Consider the following 7,511-nt stretch of genomic DNA (forward strand, 5'->3'; position numbering starts at 1 on the left):
TGTCATCAGGACACGAGTCATTAGAGCAGTATCTCTAGAGATTGTGTAGGAGATGGAAAGCGTGAGCATGTGAGTGAAAGAAAGATATTGGATTTAGAGAGAGAAAGTTGCCCTCCGGTAAGGGCTATGTTTTGGTGTGGCTCAGGTTTTCGAAAACATTCGAGTGGAGCATGCATGTGTGTTTAATTTAATTAATGCTGATGGACACAATTAAATTTTACGGCCACCGAGCTCCCTGTCTCGCTTTCAGTCAGTCTTTCTTTTTCCGATGCGTATCCGAACGAAGTGCTGTTCTAACGGTGGTAGTTCTGGATGCGTTGTGTAGTTCGCGTCGTTATTTCGATAAGATTTTGGTACGCTTTTTACGACGGCCCTTCGCTGATGATGCTCGCCCGTCGCCTACGGTACACTTTTCGTTAGTGAATCACCAAATTTTTGGTCCCATGTTGTTCTCTCACCATCGCCATCAGGGAGACCATCCACTTTTGATTCGCGCTATGCGAGTTAATTTTATCCAATTTCGTTCGTTTGGAGCATAATTTATGTACCTTTTGCTGGCCCTGGTTTGAAACTCCTATGATGAGTAGCGCATTGGGGGTTAGGTTTTTATGCCAGCAGTCCCGAGTTTATCATCCGATTTGCATGCTGTCCCTTTTCTGATCCTCTTTTACGTAAGGAACAGCGAAAGCGTAACACGATTGCGTTGGACATATTTCATCGTGTACACGCGCGCCACGAGCATGCTCTCGTGCTAGTATGCTTCCGGTTTTGTGGATTCTGATCGGGTCTGGCTTGTAAAGAACGAGATCACCAGATACCTCAAACTTTTAATGGACCTCGTTTAGTGCTGTCGGATTAAGATGGTCGTAAAACGTTGCCCCGTAGCCTGTTGGACCTACCGGAAACGATCATGCTTGGGCCGCGAAGAGCAAAGTCTTGTTCGATGTGAAGCGTGATCCGATACATCCTGTCATAGGATCGAGAAAAAGGTCACTGTCACTGTACGCGCTGGGCGAGTAAACATGCAATTTTTTACCAACGACATGGCTGGCGCTACGTGACGCAATGCAGTTCTCAACGTGCCAGGTTTCTGTTGCTAGAAGGAGGAAAAAGAAAAGACAGCGTGAGAGCAAAATGAGGAGATACACCGTTTTGTGCTCATCTCACGTGCTTCGCTGGAATGGTTACATTAAAATATTTGCAGCCTAAGTTGGCTCCGCTTCCAACATCCACCTCACATATAGAAACACATGTGTCTTGCGTACTACTGACCAATACAATGCGTGTGCTTTTAGTTTACCGTTCTTGGTCTATGCTAAAGGGAACCATTGCCGACCTAAGGGGTAATGAGTTAAACGATACGACCACTTCAGCTTCCACTTCAATTGCATTCTATGTCTCTAGCCATTTTTCCACAACAAGCACATCACGCGCAATCTCATTCGCCTAATGCGGTTTAACCCTTGAATAAATGTTTAGTCGTTTTGTGTTAGTCTAACCGATTGGACGCTTTTGTTTTTGTAGAACTTTAACAAACCCACAAACTCCTTCGAACTTAAGTATATAAATGCTTTGCTGAGCAATTTACTAGCACTTATTGTCATGAAAGTGTTTCCGTCCAGTGAACGATGCGCCGAGAAGGGTTTCCATTCTCGATCGTAAATGCTTCCCATAAGCAAGGCAACAGTTCTAGAGCCATGGAATTACCATTACCACGCACACACCCGTTCACCCCGCTCTCAAATACTAAACCGGAACCAGGGAAGTGCGCAGCCAAGGCATGCTGCGCCTTGAAACCAGTGACTGGCTTTTTGCAACCATCGGCGTAATTTTTCTGCTTGCTAAAAAAATATTCACCATTTCCCGCTCGCCCGCCCTTTCATGAGATAAATGCGCGAGCTTCCTGTCGAACGGTTCTTGTCATTTCACCCTACGGCATTGACCTCGGTGAGTAGAATGGTTTTAACATAGCCTCGGGACCAAGTAACTTTCTTCGCACGCCTCAACACACAGCCATTATTTGCACTTCGATGACGACTTTGGACTATTTTTAGAGAGTCTTGTGGTATTCAGGATAAAGCGGACTTTTAAAATTAAAATCTCGAGTTGCTTCGGTGTTGTTTTTCTTAAAAGCGTGCAAATAACATATTTTCGCGTGATGAACTTCGTTCTCTAAGCTTCTCCATGTTTTCGATTAAATAATTCGATCATTAGTATGCATACAATATTTATGACAACTTAAAAGAATTTATTACAAACTATCATTAATTCTTCAAAACTGTATGACCGGAGATATATGTGCAGTAGGAGTACGACTTCATAGTACTGCGTCGAAGTTTTAGGTGATTTGCGGAAGCGCATTTCACAAGCGTGCTTCGCTTGAACTAGACTATTACCCTTGAACCTTCAAAATAAGAAATTTAATTCAAATGTTTTCGAAATTAAGGGTTAGAATAATTATATTACTTTCAGCAGTACCTTTTAAGTTCTAGTTGAATAGCATGTTTTCTTATGATCTTGGGTAGAAAACGTAGATATTCTGAGACCATGCCTTAACATTTTATTCATGATTCGTTGAGAATCATGAAGACAAAATTCATCAACATTAAGATATATAGCAATGAAGCAACAACAGTAGTTTTAAGGTAAACGAGAAGATGTTCATCGATTAAAAAAGAAGTATTGAAGAACAGGTTAAGTTGCCGGATATCTAAGAAGGAGGGTATGTCAATATTTCCCATGGCGACCTTTGGTTAATGGACGTGCCATGAGTGTTTTCTTATTAAAGTCATCGTTAAGTTATAGTAATCTTAAATGCACACGGCAGACAAACACGCACTGAAATACGTCAGTTTCAATGAAACCCCACCTACGCAAGAAAACTTACGCCAGTTTAGAAATTCACAAAGAGATGAATGACGTTCGGGATTTCTAATCACGTCGCGTGAGATGGAGAATATCATCAGAAACATGAACGCGCTACTAATCCTTCTCCGGGGGTGCGTGCGTGATTAATTTTGTTTGTTTGTCGTGTACACGCTTGGAATTGATCTGCTATGCACACAAATTCAATTAGAGAAACACGACCAAAACTTGTCATCTCCTGAATCTTCTATGCAATTAAACTTCTCTAGAAAGACAGGTTGAATTAATCGTTGTACATAAAAATGTACTTCTTGGTCGCGTTTGGCTACTTTCCTAAAAAACTAGATAATATCCTTAAGACTTTCTTCCATCACGCGTGTATGCCCTACAACCATAAGGAGGTTTTTGAATTGTCATTGAATTACATTTGATTGACAAACGTTCCAAAAAGCAATGTCAAAAGTAAAAGGTCAACGGCAGAATGAATAAACTCAGTCGGGCCTGAAAGACTAATGATAGAAAGAGCAGTTCAGAAGGGATTCGGTCCCGGAATCTCAGTCATGGTCTCACTACCCGGTCAATTAGCTAAGTCAAATCATTTTAAGGGGCAAACATTTCCGTACAATGAGGAAATAAAATAAAATATACTCAACCAGGATATTCAAAGATCATCACAGTTGCATCGTACTTGTGCAAAAAAAGGAAGGCATACATTTAAATGAGAGGCTTGAGAGCAGGAAATGGTTAATACGAAAACGGATGCGTTGTAAAATGGTTTTACAGCGTACAATAATATTAAAATTCCATCAAATTCGAACAATGTTTACGACTCATTCCGGATATGCCCCTTTCCTAACTTTCGTATTCATTTCGGATAATGTGGGCAACAGTAAGTTCTTTCGAAGTGTTGGTCCTGGAAGCGTCAGGCCATCTTAGGTAGTTAAGTAGAAAAGAGCACTGTTTCCAGCATTAAAACCTTTTATACCTGTTTGCTGTTTTATAGAGGTAATATGGCATTTTCCCAGATCGAGCGCTGGCTAGCCTCATCTTACCTTATGTAACACAGGAGGGACTAGATCACAAGAGGTTATTTTGAAAGTACAATTGAAATAGATGAGAATGTTTAATTACGATTCCCCTGAAGGATCCAAACAACATGTGAGATGAACCTGTTCAACAAAAGGACCATTGGCGACCATCCATCCATAAACTAATAACGATGCGGTACCAGTAAATGCCATGATGTCATATGAATTATGAATCATACAATAAAAACATAAATTTAATGTCGCTGTGAGGGAAAGAAATTGTTGCCTTGGTTTTGGTTGGTTTTGGTAAAGCCAGCACAAGTTCACTCGTTCTTCTCCTGTTCGTAGAATATAAAAAAAAACTGGTTTTTATTGCTGCTGAAATGAAAATTAAATGAATATGAAATATTATGTCCCGTTGCGTCAATCCCATTGGTTTCTTTTGGAGTATGAAGTATAAAACATAAGTCAATTAGATTTTCAAAAGGTATTATTTAAACTCTTTATTTACAATGATTTTTTACTCACGTGTTTCAACACGATGCTGGGGTTTTTCTTCATCTTTGTAAAAACTTAACCCTTTTTTTAACTTAGTTTAATTTCACTACCTACTGGAAGATGCATTGCTTACTCGCATGTTGCGTTGCCCAACATTAGCTTCTATTTTTCCCGCTAGTAGTTAATTTGATTGTTTGCTCCTTAAGGTTTGATTTTACGTTTAACTGCCCCTACTTCGTCAGAGGAGCACCTATTTTGTATAGGTTTATTTGTTTTACATATACAAAACAATGTATGTGTGTGTATCTGAATGCTTTTGTTCGATATTCTTATCACTAGAAAAACAATACAATATACGTTTACGCTTAGAGTCCTTCAGTTGCTTGCTCAGGAGTATCTTAAATGTACAGGGAGGCGGTGTGAGGTTAAATTCTTATACAATAAAAAATATAGTAAATATAGAACATCTATTGCTACAAGGATCTTCCACTGGTTTCTGCTATGTTTTTCGCTCTCTATGCATCATAACTGAACCGCGGTATATACTAAATTATTAAACTAGAGAATAAAGGCTAAAATAAAGATTTTTAAGTTGGAAAATTTTAGTTGCAACAATGTGATGATGTTATTAGCACGAATTAAGAGCGCGATGTGAAACGGTTTTTTATTATTTGTTATTTTCACACATTTAAAGTTTTGCCTGTTAAGTGCTTCGATTGGATAGAAATTCCATTATTTCGGTGTTTGTGCAGCTGCTAAAAACGAGATGCCGATTTAAAAATAATTCTTAGCAATTCTTTGTTTTTTACGCACATTTCTCACACATCGGTTTACTTTGACAAGAATTGGGACAAGCTGCAATTTTCATCACTCAGCTAGCATATTTTTTGAAGAAGTATTTTAATCTGCTGAAAACTTTTCCACTTCGATTAACAGGACCATCACAGCGACAGTTTTACGAAAGGGAGACAGCAATGGCTGAAAAGGAATCCACAACATATGGATTCCGTAGATCTTGCCGAGATTTTCGCCAAATGTTGGCGTAATCCATTTGCGCGTCTCGCGACTTCCAAAGATTTAACCCACTTCTTTACTTGGGTACGTTTCGTCTTGTGCGTTCTGATGTAAATTTATCCAAATATTTGATGTTCTCGTGATGTTTAATGCGTATGGGAGGTTTTGTGTGTGTGTGTCTGTATGCGTTATGCTATCCACGCTTCTTTCGAAACGGACAAGCAAGCATTATATATTTAGTGGTTTCCCTATCAGTTCTGAACCCATGGAAGCAGCCATATTTTCATTTTCTCACTCTCCTTTTCATCACGCTTTCGCCTTAGGATTATCTTCTGGGTATGGTGTAGAGGAACCCCTTTTGCTTTACCTCTTTTTCATCTCACTTCATTCTCATTTCGTTTTGTTTGGATATTTTGTATTTATCAACAAGTAGATAACATAAAACTGAATCAGTCCTATCATGGTGGAGCGAGAGCGAGAACAAAAAAAACATCTACATTCGTAAGAATGTAGTTCACTCTTCATTCCATCCGATTATCTAAGCTAAGAATGTTTGCATTTTAAAATCATCGTCCAGACATTAAGCGTAGTGAATCACAAAAATTGAAACACTAAGTAACATCAAGATGTGAAAAAACAAATGTGGAGCTTTATTTGTGAGTAGTTTTCTTATCTTTCATAAATATGTTGCTACGGTGAAAAAGTATACAACAAATCAGAAGATTACTTTTGGCACTTTTTTCCTCCAAGGTGGAAACGAAAGATCGTCACTCTGTGCTTCCTTCCTTGTTATGCTTTTTTAAACGTCACTCCATTAAATTGTTTGTGTCAAGCTTCATGTTTTCTAAATTCGTTGGTTCAACGTACGACTATAACTTACTGCTTCATAATTTACTTTTCAGTGCTGAAGAAGGCCACCATCGCTTTCGAATTTTTCGATCCATCTACATGAACCTAATGAGCCAGGAGATCGGTATAATATAAATAAATAATCCTCACACCAATTTTTGGCACTTCGTTAATTGATTCGCTTAGTGCCTATTGCGCTTTACACTAGTCTTCCTTTTTGCGTCCTCTCCGTCTTGTTTGCATGTCATCTACATTCACAAAACATATTTTTAAGTGTCGGCGTTTAAGTTTGTGATGGTGAAACGTCCCATTTGGTAAAAAAATCCTCGGTCTACCATCAATTCCAGCATTATTATTAGCGATTTTGAAATGCACCATTAATTAACGGATTACCACACAACCTTATTGGTGTCAGGCAGTCAGAAAAAGCCGAGTTTGGAAGAAACACCCAAAACGTTTAAATAAGCGGAAAATATAGATGGTTTGAAGAAACAATAATGCATTTTGGTCACAAAACAATCCTTCTGCTAGGAATTTTCTGGAAGGATCGAATACGATGTGTTGAGTTCTCCGAAAACTTTTGTTGATGGTGGACCTTCTAAACTGGCTTCTAAAACTACTTCCTTTGCAGAAGCAACGGATCGCTCTGATAAACGCTTGTTCCTTGCCAACAAATCGACAAGAAGCGTAATATGATACGAAAGTTCTCAATTGTCATAGAATTTGTGTGGCTCCTTCGTCTTGCGCACGAAGGCATAAACATTAAAGTTTTCCCCATGGAGTGGTGTCCGTAATACGATTTCTTAAAGCGGAACAAAAAAATAGATACGTGGATCAGTCAACGCTGAGCTGTTGCCTGGATTTAAAACCAGAGAAAGCCTTCAATTATCTCATATTTCACTTGCGGGTTTAGTTTTCTTAAAAAATATTACCAATTACCCATATTTATAGGCGTTTAGATAGCTAAGTATTCCATACGCAAGTGTTAAACCCTCCGCTACCACGAACCATGTACGCACTGATTTATGTAATACCCCATGTTTGACGGGTATTGAGGGAAAAGTGTAATTATGTGTACGAAGCCGTTTGAAGAGAAGAATATTGAATTGCAAGAAGACTTAGCAAGCAAAAACTTTATATCAACAATCCAAGCTAATCTTAGAAAGATTGAAAGTGTTCGAAATATCAACAAATGGAAAAATCTTACACTGCCAGATACATCTTCATGTTTGCATAGACCACTTCTCCACCCAGGAC

Source organism: Anopheles ziemanni, chromosome 3 (genome assembly GCF_943734765.1).
Source record: "Anopheles ziemanni chromosome 3, idAnoZiCoDA_A2_x.2, whole genome shotgun sequence".
Taxonomy (NCBI): Eukaryota; Metazoa; Arthropoda; class Insecta; order Diptera; family Culicidae; genus Anopheles; species Anopheles ziemanni.